Here is a 25,314-nt window from a genome sequence, read left to right as displayed (position 1 = left end):
TCATCCTGAGACAGATCCATTTAGATATATACACAGGTATGTATATATACACAGGTATGTATATATATACACAGGTATACATCTGTATTTGCCATTCATCTTCTGCTGCTAATCACAAGCCAGATCAGAATAAAATCAATCATTCTCATATTTCTGGGGAAATGTAGAAACAGGAAGAATTTAGAAATAGGCCCATTTGCTATGTGCCTCTTTTTGTACACTAACTCTCTCCACTTACTGGTCACCAGTGCCCTCAGTAATTCACAGCAATATGTACCATCGCCAGACCTTTCCTTTGCATCTTCCTAATGACATGATTTTTATGAGGCTAACAGTGATATTGCTCAGTCCTATTTATTTATTTATTTATTTATTGTCTTTTTGCAGCAACCATAGATCACTCCTTTCTCAAAACTCAAAAGATAAAGTCTTCCATTTGCTTGACACTAAAAAATCTTTAATGTGATGTATTTGCCTCCAGCCTAGTCTTCTTCCTTTCTATTTGATATAACATTTGCCCATATAAAGGGCAAATTTGATTTCAGTTCCTGTTTAAAACTCCTCAATATTTCACCAGCATCTTTTGGGAAAAGACCCAGTTTCATAGCAAGATCTACAAGCTCTTCCTTGGCCTAATATTTGGATGCCACCCCAGCCAGGCCTCCCAATAGCATGACATTTTCCTGACATTCCAAGCTAGTTCACCCTTCTGAGCCATTCAAGCTATTTTTTCTCCCTGGAATAATCCCCCACTCTAGGCAAGTTCTATATATCTCCAACACTCAGTTTGACCCAGAAAGCCTCCCAAGTTTTCTTCCCAGCAACTTGTACATCTTCCATTTGCTCCTGGAACTATATCCTAAATCTCTCCAGCAATATAAAACTTCCTCTCTCCACTTCATTCTCATCATTCAAATAAGTGTATAAAAATATTATAGCATAATTAGTATATTGTTATTATAAAATAATCATATATCTTTAACTTATATCTTCTTCGTCCTTATTTCCTCCTTTCAGCTGCTGACTTATTTCTTTATTTCACTTTACATACGAACTTCTTAGAATTTGTCCAGTGGTATTCTGGCAAATGTTTAATAGCCAGGTCTAATGATAGATAAATACATAAGACCTACTTTATGGTTGTCTTTGTTAGAGAGCGGCTATAACAAAATACCACAAATTAGTTAATTTATAAACAACAGAAATTTATTTATCACAGTTCTAAAGGCTGGGAAGTACAAGATCAAGGCACCAGCAGCTTTGATGCCTGGTAAAGTCTGCTCTCTGCTTCTAAGATGGTGCCTTACTGCTGTGTCCTTACATAACAGAAGAGCAAAAGAGCAAAGGGGGAGGAACACATATGGTAGAAGAGCAGAAGAGAGTCAACCAACTCCCTCAAGCCCTTTCACAAGGCACTAATCTAATCCATGAGGGCTTTATTCTCATGATTTAATCATCTCCTAAAAGTCCTACCTCTTAATATTATCATATTGGTGATTAAATTTCAACATATGAATTACAGGGGACACACTCACTCCATGGGAATGATGTTGGTCAATTTCTGTGGAATAACTACTATCACTGTGAGTGATGGGAAGCTATCAGACATGACTTCACTGACTATGGAGGTGGGAAGAGAAGCACATTCTCTCAAGCCCTAGGAGGTAACCCAAACATACTGCCAGATTTGTCTATACTTACCAACTCCACATCCTCTCTTACTTTAGTGTCTCTTAAACTTTTTAAAGATATATTTTTATAGATATAAAATACTCTCTTACTCTTATTATCTCTTAAACTTTTTTAAGATATATATTTTTAAAATATCTCATTTATGGAGCTATTTTAAACCTGTTCTTTAGTCCTTGTACGCTGCAAATGCAATTCCCCTATATATTTCTCCTCTTTATTCGGGGCTCTGTTCAGAGAGCTTTTCTAACCTTGTGTAACAGTGCAGATCCAGGCAGAAACACGACTGCATAAGTTAAGTGGAAGAAATTCATTAGAGGGAACTAAAGACTCAGGTGAGGGAAGAAGTGAGAAGCCAAATTGAGGATGGTGAAAAAATACAAAGAGTGGAAGAAAATTACTACCATCCACAGGGGCTGGTAGGACATAGGGTACAGGTGAGGCTACTACAATCTATAAACCATGGCTAAATGGCAGGAGATAGAGTCACACCAAAACATCTCCAAAAAAATGATAAACTCCCCATGGACCAAAACACAATCTCTATAAGAGCGGAGACTTTGTCACTTTTGTTCAATGCTGTATCTCCAGTGACTAATACACAGTCTGGAACACAGTAGCTGTTTAACATACATTTGATTATTAGCCAAAGTTAATAGTTTCAATATTATCTTCCACAAATGACTAATCATTGTAATTCACTAGTCATGGCAACAGTAACAACAAAAAGAGTACTTCCAGGCACTCCTTTGGGTATACAGCAGTTGATAATGAATATTTGTTGTAAGCTTAAAGTTTACATTGTATGAATATGAATTATGTAAAATCTGTGAGATTCCATATATCCAAATATTATTTATTTATTTGTTTGTTTGTTTATTTATTTATTTATTTATTTATTGGCTTCTTGCAGCAACCAAAAGCCATTCACAGTGATATCTAGTGTAAGGTGGTTGATGTAATTGGCCTAAAATATGTTGTCATAATAAAGGAATAACATTAATATAAATTAGTGTGGTTATAATCTGACTTACAAGGAGTTTCCAAAAATGAAAAAAAAAATACTTTAAACATGTAACACATGTTCTGTTTAAATCTTTTCATGAAAAATCTGAATAAAGCCTATAACACGACTGGCTCCTACAGTGATATAGAAACAAATAAGAGAGTTATCGACTCTTTTGTGGCCCAGTCCTTAACTAACCCTATATTTAAGATTACTTGCACTGTGAGAAGTCAATATATTATGTGACTGAGGCAAATCCACAATAATATATGGCCCTGTCTTCTCATTTTTAATCCTAAAAGATAACCATATCTTCTCACTGTAGAAAACTTTTCCAGTAGACAACAGGGGAATTTATACCCAAGATTCATAGAAACATCATGTGATACATGCTACAAGTCCTTTATTGAATATTTGCTCACAATTATTGCTAATTCATTAACTGCTGAAGGGATCAATGGCAGAAAGTTTACATTAATTACATGTGGATGTTATGTATTTAATTCTGTTGTGGCACAACACAAACACCTGTGGAATAAGTGGCTATTTAGACCACCAAAATAAGCAAGGGTATAGCATTATCTCAGACATTAATCAATACTAATCATATGTAACGAAGAAATTAACAAAACATTTTTGTACACTTAAAATGATAATCAAGTCAATAATCTCTGACCATATGTTTGAAACTGGAAAGAATGGCTGCTTCTAGAAGAGCAATAAGGTATTCATTCAATTAAAAGAGAAATCTACTTGGGTAATCCACTCTATCTACTGTACTACCACCATTTCAAGAAAAAACGCTGAATCATGTCTAAAATGTTTCAAGGGTCTTCTAAACTTTAACAGGTCTTCCACGTATTTAGGAGATGCAATTAGAGGTCTGGTGAAAAAGAAAATCTAGACAATAAATATGAGACTTGGTACTTTGTCTTGTGCTGCATAGCTGCTTCCCTTGCTCCTCCAGCACTCTATAGCTAGGTATAGTCGATTAGTCTTGGAGAGATCATTTATGGAGCTATTTTAAACCTGCTCTTTAGTCCCTGTATGCTGCCAATGCAGAACATATTTCAGCAAGTAAAAAGTCATATTAAATATCTCTAAGTCAGTTTTAAAAAAATAAACCTTTGATATTCAACCTCTTAGGTATCTCTTTGGTATTTCCTATGCCTACTGCTCTTAATACCGAGTTTTAATCAATTCTTTTAGAATAAAAACCAATGATTTTTTATTTCGAAGGTAATGCTCCTACTTTTCCTTCAATAGTTGTAATCTCATTGTTGTAAGGCAGCTAAATCTCTTTGAACTAAAGTGTCAGATAATGACATGACTATTTAGGTGTTCTCCGCATGACTGCTTATATTTTTTTCCAAGTCAACAAATATTTCAAGTCAACAACAAAGAAGGTCTATTAATTGAAACGCATCTGACTGGAACTGAACTCTCTGAATAGAATAATCTTGTTTCTCTCAGTGGCATAATACATTAAAAAGGGAGAATAAAATTAACACTATTAAGTGTTCCTAATAGAGATGATTAAAATAGTAAGACATCATTTATTTTAATGAGCTACTGGTAATAGAAAATAACTTTGTGAAAAAACTCGGTAACAATAGCTAATAATAAACCATCAGGAGTTTCTGCTTAATCTTATGAATTAAATTATGTTTTCATTGTATGTTTTCTTTCAGATATAGAATTCTATCAATTTACCATTCATTACTGAATTTAATTCCTACTATATTGGGATTCTCACCAGAAAAGAACTTCACTTATTCTTTATTTCCAAAACAGTAGAAAAAAAAAACACTGTGACAGTATCAACTTATATTGAGCATATTGTGATTATTCATATGTTCATACTCCACCAGTGTATATCTATCAGAGGACAACCATGATCTCTTTTCAATGCTACCATCTGAAAATTATCCATGTAAGCCTGGTTTTTCACGACTCTGAATGAGTTATTACTGCTCAAAGATCTTTTTAATTCACTTAGATGTTTGCCCATTAAATCCTATGTTGTAGATTTCCTTCCTTTTATTTAAGTCTCCAATTCCAAGCTGGCTACCCTTTCTAAAGACATTACATTTTATACATACCACTATTATTTTTTTTAACTCTATGAAATAACCTCCTTATATAAACTATTGTTCTCCTCATTTCAAAACACATCTTTCTTATTATCCAACATCTTATCCTTCCCTGGTTTTTACAGAAATTAGATTCTTCCTTCTAATGCTACCTTCTTAACTTGTGTTCACAAATCCATTACTTCCAGTTTCCACCCTCACCCCTCCACTGCCTCCTTCCCCTCTGCCTTTAAGTACCTTCAAGTCTTCCTTTGATTTTAATCTGTCCAACTAGCAACTTAATTAACACCATTTTCATCATAGTGCTTCAAATGCTTCAAAAATTCCCTAAAGTCCCTTGGTTACTCTAATATTTTGCTGAGCCATTCATAATCTTCACCAAGCTGGCCCTAAATGGCTTTTCTATGCTACTACTCAGAATAAAATCTTTGTTTTTGTTTGATTGACTTTGTCTTTGTTTCATTTTGTTTGATTGACTTTGCTTTTGTTTAATTGATTAAAGACCGATTTGATTCATCCTTTCCAAAGAGAGTTAATCATTGCCTTTCCTGATTTTTGGCAACACTGTGACTTTCACTTAAATTACCTACATCTTTCTTCATTTGCCTGACTTCTAAGCTTGAGTTCAAATTCTGTCTTTTCTGTGAAGCTTCTCTTACAGCCCTAGACCACATTTAATCTACATTTTTCTGGTTCCCTACAGATTTTACTTACCAACTCCTTGTTTAGCACCGAAGTATAAGAATATTTAAATTTACTTTTGCATTCATGTTTATATCTGCATTCTTTCCTGCAACAACAACATAACCAACCAACTAACAAGCCAACATTTACTGAGTACTCACTTGTCAGTTATTCTGGTGGGTCAAGGAAATATTAATATAAGAGTGAATAATGTTTCTTTATTTACTCAAAGCTCTTACTACAATGCATCTCTCAGGTAATAAAAAGTATTTACCAACAGGTGTGCTGTTAAAAATATCTATTCCAAAGTTACTGTGAAGTTGCTCTATATACTGGAACACCACAAAAAATGTCATGCAAGAACTGGAAGATTTGTGTGATCTCAATATCAGGTGTTGATTATTTTGACTCATGTTTTCTAAGAAACACATTTCAGCATTCCCACTATTGCCAGCACACCTGACAAGTAGGTAGAAACCTATGATTTGCAAGCAAACTGAACAATATATTATTAATAATTACCGATATCAAAGGTATTCTGATTGCAAAAATGCATCTTAAAAGAGAAAACATACATGTCAAAACTGTACAAGCAAAAAAAAAAAACAGAACAGCTTGAAACACACACACATCTCTATACATACTGGTAGTTATATTAAAACACATTCAAATTATTACATTCCACTATTTTCAAAGAATGTATCTTAAAACTGTATGTTCTACATACCTGTCCAGTCTCCTACTATTTTAAGATGAACCCCAAATGTTGCTTTGGTTTCAGTTGGACACTAAAAAAAAAATACTAGAATCAATTGTGATTAATAATTACATAATATGAAACTATAATTCAATTATAACTTTTATCCTGATAGCAAGTCCCCCATATCAATAGATAACAGGAAGGAACAGACTAAAATCTATATAGATCCTTATTAGTGGAAGAAAAAAAATCAATGTCAACGGGTCAATAAGACAATCTACATTTCTCTAAAACCCGAAAATACTTATATAAAACAATAAATTACACACGTTAAAATTGCTAGTGTATTTCATTTAACTACAAGTCTTGCTAAAACATCTTATAAGTTAAAATATATATTTAAAAAGCCAGTTTTTAATCACAAAGGAAGAAACAAAAACTAATGCTTTTTTGTGTCATTTTCTCCCTAGATAATATATACTTACCCTAACAAATTCCAGGGAGAAAAAAATTCTTAATGTGACATTAATTTTCCATGCCCAACAATTATGCTCCTACAGAAATAACTCTATTTCATTCCCTCCCTTAATTCTCAGAAGACATCTGGAGTGGTGAGGGTACCTGGGGAAAGGGATGAGTTGTGGAAGTGTAGGTAAAAAAAGTGCTTATGGTCCCATATTTAGGAAACCTAGAAAACATCCAGGTAGTCAAAATGAAAGAATAAAATTTAGTTTCCAATAAGAAAAATGAAAACTTTCTTCTTGTTTTCTGGATTCCTACTCACTTATCCTCAATTCCAAAATTTGAATAATGGTTTTTTCATAACCCATTTGGTAACAATACCTGACTTGAATTAATGGGAGGCTAATATTTCTGTGTAAAAATTCACACATAAGCATTGTCCTACAGAATTATCAACTTGTTTGAGATGCTGACTAACATCCTGTTGGATATATTAAGTATGATATGAAATATGCATACCTTTTAAAGTCCATAAATTCTGAATTCTAAAAATGCATCTAAACTATGGGCTATGGGTAAGGGACCATCTGCCTGTGACTACCCAGCTTTTATCAAGTACCATGTGTCACAGGAAGTGTTAAGTGATTTATTTTCAAAATCTACAATAACTTTACAGAGTTGTCTTTTATAGATAAGAAAATTGAGTAATTAAGGCTTAAAATATTGACTTGCCCAATAAAAAGACAAGACGAAATTTGGATCCAGGTCTCTTAATTCTTAATTATTGCAGGTCACTGTCTCTATTAAAGCAAAGATACATAAAATGGGTGAGAGTTGCATAAGAAATCAAATGAAATAAGAGGAAAAAAGGGATGTGTTGATCATTAGTAGAACTGGTATGCCACAATATGAATTAAAAGGAAATGGTGGGGGGGCGGGGGGGGGCTGAAGTTATGGCACAGGTGAAAGAAAACGGCAGTGGAAGGGCCCTGTGATTAGTGATTGGGTTACATAAAGCAAGTCCAAGACTTCAGAGCTCACTGTGTTGACTAGTTAATGTAGGTCTTGTAGGAATGCTATAAGGAGAGAAATAAATGAAGATAAAGGTGCCATATCTTATGTTAACAACTCATTAGGCAAAAAGGAAAGGTAGCCTGAAAAATCAGTGAAAACACTAAATATAAAGGTAGGTATTTGTCATTGATTCATAATAAACTATGAACAAACTAAAAGCACATAATCTATGTCCAAGGTTTGGAATTAATGTACCATGGAATGTCCAAGCCACTACTTTACAATCAGTGTTTCTTATAGGATTATTACTGCTAACAGTAGTATAAAATATTAAAAATGAAATATTTTTAAATAACATTGTTTAAACATTTGTATTATTAAAATTATTTTATTTTATTTATAAGTCTGATTCCGTACTTAATTGTGTTATTTACATTGTAACTTTTGTTGTCGTTGTTGTTGTTGTTGAGAGTTGAGTCTCACTCTGTCACCCAGGCTGGAGTGCAGTGGCGCGATCTTGGCTCACTGCAACCTCTGCCTCCTGGGTTCAAGCGATTCTCCTGCTTCAGCTTCCCAAGCAGCTGGGATTACAGGCGTGTGCCACCATGCCCAGCTATTTTTTCTTGTGTTTTTAGTAGAGTCTGGGTTTCACAATGTTGCCCAGGCTGGTCTCAAACTCTTGGCCTCATATGATCCATCCACCTCACCCTCCCAAACTGCTGAGATTACAGGCATGAGCTACCACACCCAGCCCATACTGTGATTTTTAATAACTCTGAAAGCAAACAGTTTTGTCATCAGTAAATCTCCAAATAAAATATTATCTGCAAAAACCACCCAAGATTTAACTATATACTACTGAAGGCTGACCAGAGTCTCTGTATAATAAAAGTTGTAGCTCTCAGAATGCAAGATACCCAACAGAGATCTGAGCTACCAATCTGATTGTCCACATATCACTGGATGTCCTTCACTGTGAACTAGATCTCAGGTTATGAAAAGATGACCTATAGCCAAGAAGATATCAGAATGGAAGGCAAAGAATGTTTGTCCTTGTGTGCCTGAGGGTACATGTGGCTTGAGTTAATCTCATAATGCATTCTAAAATAAAATACATATTTTGCCAAATATTCATATCTCTATTGAATTCTTTCAAAGCAGATACTGTAAAAGGTAATTACACACAATGTTTAATATCTCATTGGGTCTCATAGGAAACTGTAAACTTCTCTCTTCTAAGTATCAGTCCAAGGTATCAATATATCTTTGAATGCTAGTCTGGTTTTGAATGGATAAAACAAAATATTGTTTCTCTCAACCTCTTGGAAATGAGGTCTTTATAAGTCACTGATACTTCTCCAAACTAAGACAGACTTTAACAGTCTTTAAGCATGTAACCTCATGTTTTCAAGAAGGCTTCACAGAATAACATAAAGAATTAATTCAGTATATGTGGTTTGAAAACGTGAATGAAGATCTTAGAATCACATTTAGTATCTTTGCATAAAAAATATCCAGATTCACTAATATTGTCTAGATCACATTGTGGTGATTCATTGTTTTCTCACTGTCTTTTTATTTTAGAAAACATCTCAAAGGGAAGAAATAATACAAGTATTGATATCTATAGCTCTATCGTTCCTCCTAAAACATGAATTAAAAGATGCTTATGGCAATTTTTCAGTTGAAAAAGTTACAGTATAATATGTGTAGTTAAGCACATATTAATATTAAAATAAAAACATGGATGGGTGCGGTGGCTCACGCCTGTAATCCCAGCATTTTGGGAGGCCGGGGCAGGTGGATCACAAGGTCATGAGTTCAAGACCAGCCTGATCAAGATGGTGAAACCCTGCCTCTACTAAAAATACAAAAAATTAGCCAGGAGTGGTGGCAGGTGCCTGGGGTCCCAGATACTCGGGAGTCTGAGGCAGGAGAATGGCGTGAACCCAGGAGGTGGGGGTTGCAGTGAGCTGAGATCACGCCACTGCACTCCAGCCTGGGGGACAGAGCGAGACTCCATCTCAAAAAATAAAAAAAAAAATACAAAAATTAGCTGGGCATGGTGGTAGGTGCCTGTAATCCCAGCTACTTGGGAAGCTGAGGCAGGAGAATCGCTTGAACTCAGGCGGCAGAGGTTGCAGTGAGCTGAGATCGCACCACTGCTGTCCAGTCTGGGAGACAGAGTGAGATTCTGTCTCAAAATAAATAAATAAATAAATACGCACATAAAAAATAAAAAGACAGATATTTGTGCTTTTTTTCTCATTGAAGAGATTATAAAATCAAATTTCAGGAACACTAACTTGGGAAGTATAATTGAGGACAGAGAAAACAAGAACTCTTATAATCATTTCCTACACATCTATGCTTTAAAATTTATCACAAGCCTTTGCTATGATATAACTTTAAGTATTTTGAAATTTTAATTTACCTGTAAACATTAAAATGTTGCTGAATCTATCTAGTTTCTTTGACATAAAAATAAAGTTTGGATCATGTCGACCTTAATATAAATTCTGGAATACACATTCACCTAAGCCTAAAGATAAGAAAAATAAAAAGTGACAATTTGACCGTAACAACAGATCTGGAGAAATATGTATTTTAATATCCTGGAGAAAATATAACCTTTACCTTCCAATTATTTCTTCAATATGGCATTGGGTTTTTAATGTGCACAAATGACTAATAATTTTATAACAGTCCCACAAAATATAAAAAGATATTTGTAACTTGTCATATGTTTGGGAATTAAATGTAAAAATGATGTAACTGCACATTATTTTTGAACAAATATGAATTTATTCAATATAAAAAATTACAAGCTGCATTTTTTGTTTGTAAAGAAGCGCCTTTTAATAAAAATTAAAAATGATTCCAAAATAGAAACTTTTCAATAACTAAATGTGTTAAACCTGAGAAAGTGATCACATGATATGATGTTCTTTAATCATTTTTGTTAAGTCTTTATTTTGACCCTTTCTTCCCAAGTTCTTAGTTTCATATTTTCTACTGCGTGTTAGACATTTATACCTGAAATTCACTCTAAATTTACTGTATCTAAAATTACTATTATCCTATTAATACTTCCAAAACTATCTTCTCCTAATTCCCATATATCTGGAAATAGAACCTACATCCTTCTCAGAGACTCAAATCTCTCTGATACCACTTATTTCTCTTGCCAGCATTCAATCACCTTTCATTTCTTTCCAACAGGCTTCCCAAAGAAAATGTCTGATCACAGCAATCTCCTATTGATTAACCTTTTGTGTCCCCCCTGTGAAAAAACACCCATATTCTTTCTGTCCTATTGCCTATGGCCAAGCACATCTGTTTCAAATTCTTTCTGGCTTTATATTCCATGTTTCTCCTTTTTTTACTCTAATCGAGCTAAACGAATACTTACCAACTAATACATTTTCTCATCCCTTTATCTTCACACATGCTAGCCTACTCATTTAGAGTGAATTTTTTTCCATTTCTTAGGTTGAATCCCTGTAACTGTTCAAGGCTTATCTTAAAGCCATCATTTCATAAAGATATACTGATTTTTCTTGCCAAGAAAATTCTCACTCCCCTGAACCCTTAAATTATTAGTATAACTCTTATGCTCCTTATTACAGTCTAGCTCTTTATTTTTACATGATTTTTCTGTATTAATAAACTGTAAATGTCTTGAGATCAAGAACTATTTCTAAATCATTATTATATATTCCACAGCACCTTACACATAGAAGGTATCAGTTGAATGAATACTATAATATCAATTGAATAGTAAATATTGGAAGAAAAATATAGGAGAATTAACCTGAGAGTGAATAAAAACGTCAAAGGTGGGCAGCTCTTCAAGAATTTATTTATTCACTCAAGAAATATTTATTTAGTGTCCAAAATACTCCAGAGACTATTATGCTAGGAGCTCATGCAATTTCACAAGTGAAGATTGTTCTAAATGTCTGAGAGGAGATAACATGGAGCACCGAATCTTCCACAATTAATGCAACACCGTGACAGTAAACATTTTGACAAATTAAAACGTTAATGCTTTGCATTTATATGAAAGAAAAAAGTGTTTAATTGTATATTTGAATGAAAAATATATTCAATATTAAAAAGAAAGATTCTGGAAGAATATGCAAGTGGAATTTTTATTAACTTGGATTGAACGTGTGCATTTATCTCAGGTCCCTTAGGCAAACAGAATACTAAAATAACAATTAAAGATATAAAAATAGATGCCACAATGGCAAAAATAACATGTGGAGTGATAAGAACAATAAAGAGATGTCAACACATTTTTGAAAAGTGACAAGTGGATGAGGTAGCCGTTTAGGAACTAACTAAACAAAACATATGAAGCCAAAGTCTCATTGCCTTCAAACAGAGATTACCTTGAGAAGTAAGCCCATCTTTTGATCACAACACTGGAAAAACCCAGGTCTCAGTGTAATAGGAGAAAGTTAGAGTTCGGGCTCATCATTAAAAAAAAAAAAAATTTGTTTGTGTCTGTATATGGGGTAATTTTATCCCCAGATTCACTTTGCTCTGATCACCAGCCGTGTAACTACTACGCCACAAACCCAAAGACAAGGAGAGGTGAAACACAAAGGCTCTATGTATAGAAATAACTGGTCGTGGAAGGCAGGGCTGAGATGCCAGTCATTTGCTCAATAAATATTTCATGAAAGCACTCTAAGTGCTATCTCAAAATAACACTTCCTAAGTGGAGTTGCACAAATTTCCATCAGAACCTCCTCTCCAACCCCATCCTTCCCTATCTCAGTTAATGAAATTCCAGTTGCTCGGACCAAAAACTCTGGAGTCAGCCTTGACTTCACTTCCTTTCACATTACATATACAATCCATGGAATACATTTTGTTAACTCTAACTTTAAAATATATTCAGAATATGACCACTTCTCACCACTTCCACTATCACCACCCTGGTCAAAATCATCATCATACCTCAACTGGATGACTGCAACAGCTCCTAACTGGACCCCCTGTTTCTGCACTTGCTTCCCCTCATCTACTCTTAACACAGCAGCCAGAGTGATCCTGTTGAAAAATAAGCCATATCATGTCATTTCTCCATTCACACTCTCCCACAACTCCTTTATCAATCAAAGTAAAAGCCAAAGGCCTAAATATTCTGGATATATGAGCCTGAATTACAGAGTTAAAATCTGGGCTAGGAATATAAACTTGGGACATGAAGCATATGGATGCATCAATAAGATGAGAGAGACTACCAGAGAAATGTGTACAGCTAGAGAGGAAGAGAGGTTGAAGAAATGAACACTGGTATGTTGTAATACTTAGAACTTGTGGGGATGATAAGGAACAACAAAAATAGACTGAGTAAAAATAGCCAGAAAATGTGGAGAAAAACAGATAAGTGGAAAAAAGTGTTTCAGTAAAGTGAATGATCAGCTGTATTAAGAGCTGCTCATTGGTCAAACCCAGTGAAGAGTGAGAAGTGAACAATAACATGGTCACTGCTGAACCTGGACATTTTCAGTAGTGTGCTGTGGGCAAAAGATGGTTGATTTAAGAGAATGAGAGGAAAGGAACTGGATTGCTGAGAGAGGGAGCAGTAGCTAGAAGGGATGTGAGTCAGGAAAGAAACTTTCGTTGATCATCTCCTTTTGGTGCTTAGGTAAAAAGAGGCACCCAAAAATAAGGATTGAATAAATTAAGCTCAGTATTCAATAGATTTACTCCAAATACACTAACCTTCTAAAGTTCATACTTATCATACAGACTTTCATTAGACACTAACGGAATATTTTTATTTCCCTTGGAAAAAAGCCAAACTAGAGCAGTTAGATGATGTTTACATCTCAAGAAACTCAGATGTCCTATTAACTTTTCATGAACATTAATCATCTTCTCAGGAAATTTTCACCACTTTGCTTCATCTATGGTTAAGATAACATTGTCACCATGCTAACCTATCATGTATCCCAGCTGATTTTTGACAAGCAATAAAATTATGAAAACATAGAGCAAAACAATTTTTAATATTTAAATAGTTGAGAGCAAGACCAGAGATCAAAACTGCTGCAGACGTCCTGGTTTCATTTAAACCCACTAAATTAAATAAACAATAGCAATAAAATGTTGCCAGTCTTTGTGAGATCCATAGCCATTCTTGCCTGGTTTTCACTGAAAACTGGAAAAACTATTCCTGGAAAAACTCTTCCCATAGTGACTGGTTAAAAGATTGAAAACACAAAGTAGAAAAATGATGGCTAGTGCCCGCATGCTATGTAAAAGTACAGACAATAACTAACAGCTACACATGCCTCTGACTTACGGAAAAATATGTGAAATCAGGTTATTCAAGCTGAAAAACAATGAATCACACAACTTAGAATACAGATGTCAGGAAAGCATGTTTGTGTCAGGCCTCTGAGCCCAAGCCTGCATGTTAATGTCAGGCCTCTGAGCCCAAGCTTGCACGTATACATCCAGATGGCCTGAAGTAACTGAAGAGTCACAAAAGAAGAGCAAATAGCCGGTTCCTGCCTTTGATGACATTACCTCGTGAAATTCCTTCTCCTGGCTCAAAAGTTCCCCCACTGAGCACCTTGTGACCCCCATCCCTGCCTGCCAGAGAACAACCCCCTTTGACTGTAATTTTCCATTACCTACCCAAATCCTATAAAATGGACCCAAACCTATCTCCCTTCCTTGACTCTCTTTTCAGACTCAGCCCATCTGCACCCAGGTGATTAAAAAGCTTTATTGCTTAGCTTAAGCAAAGCCTGTTTGGTGGTGTCTTCACGCTGACGTGAGTGAAATTTGGTGCTGTGATTCGGATCAGGGGACCTCCCTTGGGAGATCAATCCCCTGTCCTCCCGCTCTTTGCTCCATGAGAAAGATTCATCTACAACCTCTGGTCCTCAGACCGACCAGCCCAAGGAACATCACCAATTTTAAATTGGGTAAGCAGGCTCTTTTTACTGTTCTCCAGCCTCTCTCACTATCCCTCAACCTCTTTCTCCTTTCAATCTTGGTGCCACCCTTGAATCTCTCCCTTTGCTTAATTTCAGTTCCTTTCCTTTTCTGGTAGAGACAGAAGAGATGCATTCTATCCGTGAACCCAAAACTCTGGCACCAGTCATGGACTCGGGAAGACAGTTTTCCTTTGGTGTTTAATCACTGTGGGGACACCTGCCTGATTATTCACCCACGTTTCAGAGGTGTCTGATCACCACAGGGATGCCTGCCTTGATCCTTCACCTTAGTGGCAAGTACCACTTTCCTGGGGGGGGCATGTACCCCCCACCCCTTCTCTCCGTGTCCCTACCCTTTCTTTTCTCTGGGCTTGCCTTCTTCACTATAGGCAACCTTCCACCCTTCATTCCTCCTTCTTCTCCCTTGGCCTGTGTTCCAAGAACTTAAAGCCTCTTCAACTCACAACTGACCTAAAACCTAAATGCCTTATTTTCTTCTGCAATGCCACTTGACCCCAATACAAACTCGACAATAGCTCCAAATAGCCAGAAAACACTTTCAATTTCTCCATTGTACAAGATCTAGATAATTCTTGTCGTAAAATGGGCAAATGGTCTGAGGTGCCTGACATCCAGGCATTCTTTTACACATTGGTCCCTCCCTAGTCTCTGTTCCCAATGTGACTCGTCCCAAATCCTTCCTTCCCTCCCACCTGTCCCCTCAGTCCCAACCCCAAGCGTCGCTGAGTCTTTTCACTCTTCCTTTTCTACCGACCCATCTGACCTCTCCCCTCCTCCCAAGACTGCTCCTCCTCAGGTCACTCCCTGCCAGGCTGAATCAGGCTCCAATTCTTCCTCAGACTCCACTCCCCCACCCTATAATTCTTCTATCACCTCCCCTCCTCACACCCAGTCTGGCTTACAGTTTCGTTCCGTGACTAGCCCTCCCCCACCTGCCCGATAATTTCCTCTTAAAGAGGTGGCTGTAGCTAAAGGCATAGTCAAGGTTAATGCTCCTTTTTCTTTATCCAACCTCTCCCAAATCAGTTAGTGTTTAGGCTCTTTTTCATCAAATATAAAAACCCAGCCCAGTTCATGGCCCATTTGGCCACAATGCTTAGACCCTTTACTGCCCTAGTCCCAGAGGGGCCTGAAGGCCATCTTATTCTCAATATGCATTTTATCACCCAGTCAGCTCCTGATTTTAAAAAAAGCTTCAAAAATTAGAATTGGGCCCTCAAACCCCACAATAGGAATTAATCAACCTCGCCTTCAAGATGTACAATAACAGAGGAGTTGCAATTACTTGCCTTTGCTGTAAGAGAAACCCCAGCCACATCTGCAGCACACAAGAACTTCAAAACACCTAAGCCACAGTGGTCTGGCGTTCCTTAAGGACCTCCTCCCCTCAGGATCTTGCTTCAAGTGCCAGAAATTTGGCCACTGGGCCAAGGAATGCCCGCAGCCCAGGATTCCTCCTAAGCCATGTCCCATCTGTGCGGGACCCCATTGGAAATTGAACTGTCCAACTCGCCCAGCAGCTACATCCAGAGCCCCTGGAACTCTGGCCCAAGGCTCTCTGACTGACTCCTTCCCAGGTCTTCTCGGCTTGGTGGCTGAAGACTGACGCTGCCCGATCACCTCTGAAGCCTTCTGGACCATCACAGACACTTTGGGTAACTCTTAGAGTGGAAAGTAAATCCATCCCCTTCTTAATCAATACGGAGTCTACCCACTCCACATTACCTTCTTTTCAAGGGCATGCTTCCCTTGCCTCCATAACTGTTGTGTGTATTGACGGCCAGGCTTCTAAACCTCTTAAAACTCCCCAACTCTGATGCCAACTTGGACAACATTCTTTTATGCACTCCTTTTAAGTTATCCCCACCTGCCCAGCTCCCTTATTAGGATGAGACATTTTAACTAAATTATCTGCTTCCCTGACTATTCCTAGGCTATAGCCACACCTCATTGCTGCCCTCTTCTCCAGTTCAAAGCCTCCTTTACATCCTTCCCTTGTATCTCCCCACCTTAATCCACAAGTATAGGATACCTCTACTCCCTCCTTGGCGACTGATCATGCACCCCTTACCATCCCATTAAAACCTAATCACCTTTAACCTGCTCAACACCAATATCCCATCTCACAGCAGGCTTTAAAAGGATTAAGGCCTGTAATCACTCACCTGTTACAGCATGGCCTTTTAAAACCTATAAACTCTCCTTACAATTCCCCATTTTACCTGTCCAAAAACCAGACAAGTCTTACAAGTTAGTTCAGGATCTGTGCCTTATCAGCCAAATTGTTTTGCCTATCCACCCCATGGTGCCAAATCCATATACTCTCCTATCTGCAATACCTCCCTCCACAACCCCTCTACAACCCATTATTCTGTTCTGGATCTCAAACATGCTTTCTTTACTATTCCTTTGCACCCTTCATCCCGGCCTCTCTTCGTTTTCACTTGTACTGACCCTGACACCCATCAGGCTCAGCAAATTACCTGGGCTGTACTGCCACAAGGCTTCATGGACAGCCCCCATTACTTCAGTCAAGCCCAAATTTCCTCCTCATCCATTACCTATCTCAGCATAATTCTTCATGAAAACACACATGCTCTCCCAGCTGATTGTGTCTAGCTAATCTCCCAAACCCCAACCCCTTCTACGAAACAACAACTCCTTTCCTTCCTAGGTATGGTTAGCTACTTCCGCCTTTGGATACCTACTTTTACCATCCTGACTAAACCATTATATAAACTCACCAAAGCAAATCTAGGTGACCCCATAGATCCTAAATCCTTTCCCCACTCCCCTTTCCATTCCTTAAAAAACAGCCCTAAAGCTGCTCCCACACTAGCTCTCCCTAACTCATCCCAACCATTTTTCGTTACACACAGCCAAAGTACAGGGCTGTGCAGTCAGCCCTGCACACAAGAGCTGGGACCGCACCCTGTAGCCTTTCTGTCCAAACAGCTTGACGTTACTGTTTTAGGCTGGCCCCCACATTATTTCAGATACCACACCTGACCCCCATGACTGTATCTCTCTGATCCACCTGACATTCACTCCATTTCCCCATATTTTCTTCTTTCTTGTTCCTCACCCTGATCATACTTGGTTTATTGATGGCAGTTCCACCAGGCCTAATTGTCACTCATTAGCAAAGGCAGGCTATGCTATAGTATCTTCCACATCTATCCTTGAGGCTACCGCTCTGCCCCCTCCACTACCTCTCGGCAAGCCAAACTCATTACCTTAACTGGAGCCCTCACTCTTGCAAAGTGACTATGCGTCAATATTTATACTGACTCTAACTATGCCTTCCATATCCTGCACCACCATGCTGTTATATGGGCAGAAATAAGTTTCCTCACTATGCAAGGGTCCTCCATCATTAATGCCTCTTTAATAAAAACACTTCTCAAGGCCGCTTTACTTCCAAAGGAAGCTGGAGTCATTCACTGCAAGGGCCATCAAAAGGCATCAGATCCCATTGCTCAGGGTAATGCTTATGCTGTTAAGGTAGCTAAAAAAGCAGCTAGCATTCCAACTTCTGTTCCCCATGGAAGTTTTTCTCCTTCTCATCAGTCACTCCCACCTACTCCCCCACTGAAACTTCCAACTATCAATCTCTTCCCAAACAAGGCAAATGGTTCTTGGACCAAGGATCTCCTTCCAGCGTCATAGGCCCAATCTATTCTGTCATCATTTCATAACCTCTTCCATGTAGGTTACAAGCTGGTAGCCCGCCTCTTAAAACCTCTCATTTCCTTTCCATCATGGAAATCTATCCTCACGGAAATCAATTCTTAGTGTTCCATCTGCTATTCTACTACTCCTCAGGGATTGTTCAGGCCCCCTCCCTCCCCTACAAGTCAAGCTCGACAATTTGCCCCTGACCAGGACTGGCAAATTGACTTTACTCACATGACCCGAGTCAGGAAACTAAAATACCTCTTGGTCTGGATAGACACTTTCACTGGATGGGTAGAGGCCTTTCCCACAGGGTCTGAGAAGGTAACCGCCATAATTTCTTCCCTTCTGTCAGACATAATTCCTTGGTTTGGCCTTCCCACCTCTATATAGTCCAATAACGGACCGGCCTTTACTAGTCAAATCACCCAAGCAGTTTCTCAGACTCTTGGTATTCAGTGGAACCTTCATACCCCTTACTGTCCTCAATCTTCAGGAAAGGTAAAATGGACTAATGGTCTTTTAAAAACACAAATCATCAAGCTCAGCCTCCAACTTAGAAAGGAATGGACAATACTTTTACCACTTGCCCTTCTCAGAATTCTGGCCTGTCCTCAGGATGCTACAGGGTATAGCCCATTTGAGCTCCTGTATGGATGCTCTTTTTATTAGGCCCCAGTCTCATTCTAGACACCAGCCCAACTTGAACCGCACCCCAAAAACTTGTCATCCCTACTATCTTCTCTCTAGTCACACTCCTATTCATCATTCTCAACTACTCGTAAATATCCTGCCCTTGTTTACACTGGCAGTTTACACTTTTCCTTCAAACCATCATAACTGATATCTCCTGGTTTTACCTCAAACCGCCACCCTTAACTCTCTCTTAAAGTGGATAGATGATCTTTGCTGACAGGGTACCCTCCAATACTTTCACCCTGATAAAGTCCTATTCTTTACTTTTATATGCACTCTTATTCTGGTTCCCCTTCTTATGCCACACTCTACCTCTCCCCAACTATCTCCACCACACTATCAATCTCACTCACTCTCTCCTAGCCATTTCTAATCCTTCTTTAACAAACAATTGCTGGCTTTGTATTTCTCTTTCCTCCAAAATCGTGGAGGCCTCGACTTACTCACTGCTAAAAAAAAGAGGACTCTATTTTTAAATGAAGAGTGTTGTTTTTACCTAAATCAATCTGGCCTGCTGTATGACAACATAAAAAAACTCAAGGATAGAGCCCAAAAAACTCTCCAACCAAGCAAGTAATTATGCTGAACCCCCTTGGGCACCCTCTAATTGGATGTCCTGGGTCCTCCCAATTCTTAGTCCTTTAATACTTGTTTTTCTCCTTCTCTTATTCAGACCTTGTGTCTTCCGTTTAGTTTCTCAATTAATACAAAACCATATCCAGGCCATCAGCAATAATTTTATATGACAAATGTTTCTTCTAACAATCCCACAATATCACCCCTTACCACAAAATCTTCCTTTAGCTTAATCTCTCCCACTCTAGATTCCCATGCTGCCCCTAATCCTGCTTGAAGCAGCCCTGAGAAACATCGCCCATTATCTCTCCATACCACCCCCAAAAATTTTCGCCACCCCAACACTTTACCACTATTTCATTTTATTTTTCTTATTAATATAAGAAGACAGGAATGTCAGGCCTCTGAGCCCAAGACTGCATGTATACATCCAGATGGCCTGAAGTAACTGAAGATTCACAAAATAAGTGAAAATGGCCGGTTCCTGCTTTAACTGATGACATTACCTTGTGAAATTCCTTCTCCTGGCTCAGAAGCTCCCCCACTGAGCACCTTGTGACCCCCACCCCTGTCCACCGGAGAACAACCACCTTTGACTGTAATTTTCCATTACCTACCCAAATCCTATAAAATGGCCCCACCCCTGTCTCCCTTCACTGACTCTCTTTTTAGACTCAGCCTGTCTGTACCTAGGTGATTAAAAAGCTTTATTGCTCACACAAAGCCTGTTTGGTGGTCTCTTCACAGGGACGCATGTGACAGTTTGTTCCTGAATACAAATAATAACAGAAGAATAAAGAGGTATTCATGTAAACATCGATTCATTACTTCTATTTAAAAGGCAGATTCTGCATTATTTTCATAACTGAGAATCCATGAAATTAGTATGAAAATAATGTCTACCTCAGCTAGATATGAAGAGAGGCTACATTTTGTAGCAAGCACTAGGTTTCTTGCTCTCTTACGTTAGGGCTTTTTCCAATCATTTTTAATTTATACAGGTAAATTAGGTGAGAGCATACCTTAATAAAGGATTTGATTTGGTAGAAAGTCTTAAATTTGGTAATCACAGAGCACAGCTGGAAAATACTTGCAGACATCCATTACATACTTGAAGAACAAAACGTTACATTCTACACAGGTTTTAAATCAATAAAGGTGTAAAGCAGGAGAAGAGTCAACAAATGGGTTCCAGCTATTGATTGTATTATTTTGGTTACTTTGGTCACTTCAATAGTCTATGCTTTAGACTTCTCAAATGTAAATAAATTTGTAGTTTGGACAACAGATTTTTAAAGTTCAATTAGTATAGATAAACTATAATTTATATGTATCTCAAATTTAATTTCTAGTTTTAAAAATGGAGAATTATCTCATAAAAGATCTATGTTTTTAAAAGCTACTTAATAGACACTGTGCTGCACTGCTCAGACCCTTTCCCTTCCCAACCTCTGCCCAACTTCCAGGATCAACACACTCATCCACCATTCTTCCAGCTTCTGAAAAGGTTGCCTGGGAGGGCTCACCACTGAGACCTGCCCCAGGAATAGCTATCCACAGAACAAAGCTTCCTTGCCTATGTCTAAGTGCCTCACCCTGGAGGTATCTCAAATCCAATGACTGGTCAATTGGGGGTTACAAAGATTTGGCCCCCTGACTTCAAGACAGTACCGCTGTAAGCTATCATTTCATCTGCAGAGCTCCTGTCAGATCTTCTGAGACCTCTATGGACCTGTATCACATAGTTCAAGTTCTGCCTTGCCTTTTAAGTCAATCGTTATTGATTGTTGTCCCAAGCATACTTCCCAACAAATCTGCTGCATGCAATATGCCTGCCAGCCTGTTTTCAAGGAAACCTAACCTAAAACGTCATTCATCCTTAAGGTTAGAAGACCGTAAAAGGCAAATAAGTCATCAGTTCCCCCCAAATGACTGTTTCTAAACCAATCTGTGGCCAAAGCTTAGTCAGTTACTACATACTGAAGAACGAGGCAAAAAATCTTAATTTAATCCATGTCTTTGGTCCCTTAGTCACTATCTGAAACAACCATAATTAAATCCACTTATGGAGAGTTTACTATATTCCAAGCACCACACATACCACTTAATTATATGTTTTGGATTAATATTCAGAGTAACTCCATGGAGAAGTTGCTATCATTAACTGCACTTTTATAAAGAAGTAAACAAAAGATTATGTTAATTTTCATGTCCACAGTCATAATACTAGAAAGTAGAGCATACAGGTCTCCATCCCAAGCTGTAGTAGTCCAAAATCCACGATCTGCTACTACACAAGGTCCTATAATTTCCATCAATCTTGTCAGCAAACATGTGTGCGAGGTTTTACCATGAGAAAATATAGGTGTACCACAGCAAGAAACAATCACAATTTCCTTGGAAAACCCATCAAATCAGGATATCCTTCTTTTGTAGGGAAGTCAATGACATGTATGAAAAATAGTGAAGCATTTTAAATAATCAAAACTCCAACGTTTGCCCTCCTAATAAATTAGTGCTTAAAGCTTAGCTTTACCTTGACCAAAATAGTATTTCTGTGCTGTGTCTTTTGTACTTTGGAGTTATACTTTCAGTGTGGAAAGCTTAATCTCCATCTTAAAAAGTGAGCTAAAACTCAAACTACTGAATTTGTAATAGCTGTATATATTATTGATTTGCTTGTTTCTAACTGGCACAGTATATGAAAATAAGTATTAGATTTTTTAAAAACAGGGGGATTTATTCAAATTTCACCACTTCACACTATTAGAAGAGCTTAGTAGTATGGACAATCCAAAGCTTTCACATTACTATAGAAAACACATATTTGTGTTTTCAATAAACCTCAGTTCTAAATGGTAATTTTAGACTTATTTTTGTTTTCTGACTCCAGCTACATAGATGTCCAAAAGTAAGAGCAGTGTTAGCAATATGAAAGCCCTCAGCATGGACGGATAGTGTGGCAGGAGAGAGACAGTGCAGAACAGTTAATAACATGCCTTCAGCCAGACAGGTCTGTGTTTGTATCTCACCTCTACCTCAACTAAATGTGTGATTTTAAGGGCATGCTATTTAGTCTCTCTGAGCCACATTCTTTTCTGCGTCACCGAGTTAACAATACACGTCTCATAGGAATATAATAAGAATTAAATAATATAATATTTGCAAAAGCTATGAAAGAACCTCTTAGGCACTTAATTAGTAGGTACTATTATCTTTGACAAAGATGTGGTACTCACTGTTTAGTGGGAATCACCATATGGGAAATTGCTTTGTTTTACTTCAAGGGAACTCTTAAGACAACTATGCAGTGAAAATGTTTGAAAGCACGCATTTTACATTTCTAAGTGCCAAACAGAAGTAATTGGACAGAGAAGGAAATGGCAGGAAGAGACTGTAAATTAGCATAATAGCATAATGTAAAATCTAGCTTAGAAATATTTGCCCTACTCAAATTCATTTCTAGGTAGCAGCAAGTTTGCCTATTTTCCACTTATGAAAACAAAAACTCCCTTGGGGGATAGTACAAATGAGCGAGCTTGTAACCCCCCAAATCTGGGAAAGCTATAAACCATTTCCTAAGCCTACATGATAAACAGATGGTCTGATAAAAATAATTTCTTTGCCTTAAAATTTTATTTAAAGCCAACTATTGTAACAATTTAAAATATCTATGAGATAGAGTGGTTTTAAGAAAACAGTTAGTATTTATAATTGAGATTTAATAAAGCATAAGTAAAACACACAGAAACTGATGTTTAAAACATGAATGAATGTGAATGCAAAACCTGACCTCATAGAGTCAAGTTCTATTTCAGCCTACAAGGTGCTAGGTGAATCTAAGAAATATTGACGGCATTTGTCAGATAAGCACAGAATTAGGAACAAGTAATTTTCTGTTATTATTTGTGCTGAGAATAAGGGAGGTGAGTGAAAAATGACTTCATCGTAGACCAGATATAATCTACAAATTGCGTCTATTTGTCTTTGGTGATTCTTTCTAAAGACCTTTGCCATAGGTACATTTCCCCCCCTCTTTTGTTAGAGATAAATAAGCACCATGACCTCAAATATTAGACTTTAATTAAATACTCTATTCTGACTCAGTCTACTCCAAATGAGAGCCACTTTGGAAATAAATATTTCTTCTTTCTTCTTTATCCCTCCAACATTTCCTTTTCTGTAGTTGCACCCTCTAAGGAAGACTGTGCTATAAAGAGATGGGGGAAGGAGGCTCTGTCTACAAACCATTTCTCAAGCTAGGTCCTGAACTCTATATATTAGGTGGTTTTTACTCTTTCAACAGATATGCATTGATTATGCACCACATACAGTGCTATGAATTCATCTTTCAAAGGGCTCATGGAGCTTATGGTCTATGAGGAGAACAGATATTAATTAAACAAATAATTTAATGACTGGTGTTGAAGAGTGTACATGGGATGGATGCTCATAAAAGGAAAGGTCAGGAAACTTAATCTAATAGGGAAGGGTTAGTGAAGGCTCCTCAGCAGAAGTGATATGAAGATGAGATGTGAAGGATGAGTAAGAGTTCCCAGACAAAGAGAATGGGTGGAGTTTAAGGTGTGAATACATGGAAGAAAATGAGGTTGGTTCCCAGGGTGAGACCCAAAAGTGGGAAAATGAGAAAGCATTAACTAAATGAGTGAACAAAATTTAGTGGGATTGGCAGCATGGGGTGGTTCATGCCTGTAATCCCAGCACTTTGGGAGGCTGAGGCAGGAGTATTGCTTGAGGCTAGGAGGTTGAGATTAGCCTGGGCAACATAGCGAGGCCCTATCTCTACACAATTTTTTAAAAAGTTTAGCCAGGCATGGTGGCATGTGCCTGTAGTCCCAACTACTCAGGAGGCTAAGCCCAGGTGTCCAAGTTGGAGTGAGCCATGATCACACCACTGCTGTCCAGCCTGGGTGACAGAGGCAGACCTTGTCTCAAAAAAAAAAAAAAAAAAAAAAAAAGAAAGAAAGAAAGAAAGCAAAAAAATTAATGAGATTATATATTAAAGAACTCCTCAAAACCATTAATACACTAGTAGGCACTATGCACTTTAAAATATATATTAATCAGCATTTTCCAAACTAGGCCATTGAAAAATGTATTTTATTTCACTCTCTCCTCCTTTTTTCCTTTTCCCTTCCCCTTCCCCTTCCCCTTCCCCTTCCCCTTCTCCTTCCTTCCTTCCTTCCTTCCTTCCTTCCTTCCTTCCTTCCTTCCTCCTGTGCCCCCTCTCCCAATCTGGGATGATTTCCAGAGAACAATCTTTCTTTAAAAGAATGGAAGAAGTGGTCTCCAATAACCTGCTTTACTACAATTATCCTTTTTTCTCCTCTCTGTCATTTTGGTAAAACATTCTTATAGAACCAGAAGAAATAAGACTTTTTTTTCTTAAATGAAAAAGTAAGAAAAGAAAAACTATGATGGATATAGACTGTACACATCCAACCTCTTTATCTTCATCTCTTGCGCTTCTGAACCTGAATCTTCTGAAACAAGCCTGCAATGCACTCAGAGCCTTCGTACTGAGGGCTCCCTGGGCCACCTCAAGAGTGAAGGCCCAGGGTGAGATGTCCTTTGCTGTAGGAGGCAACCCATAGGGAGGCTCCAGAACCTCATATAACTAGTGGAGCTTCCCTGAGGTGAGGAAAATCTCTCTTGTCTTTTTCCACCAACCCAAACACATTATTTCCCAAAGTGGTCACTAAACCAATA

The 25,314-nt window shown here is 37.8% G+C and overlaps 1 pseudogene; it reads right to left on the bottom strand.

Moving 5' to 3' along the window:
* Window positions 1-25,314, bottom strand: part of LOC115936250 (NADPH oxidase 4-like) — a 165,657-nt pseudogene that overhangs the window by 41,872 nt on the left and 98,471 nt on the right.

The sequence above is a fragment of the Gorilla gorilla genome, chromosome 9 (assembly GCF_029281585.2).
Source record: "Gorilla gorilla gorilla isolate KB3781 chromosome 9, NHGRI_mGorGor1-v2.1_pri, whole genome shotgun sequence".
Taxonomy (NCBI): Eukaryota; Metazoa; Chordata; class Mammalia; order Primates; family Hominidae; genus Gorilla; species Gorilla gorilla.
The sequence above is the reverse complement of the archived record's forward strand: the minus strand, read 5'-3'. Positions and strand labels throughout refer to the sequence as shown.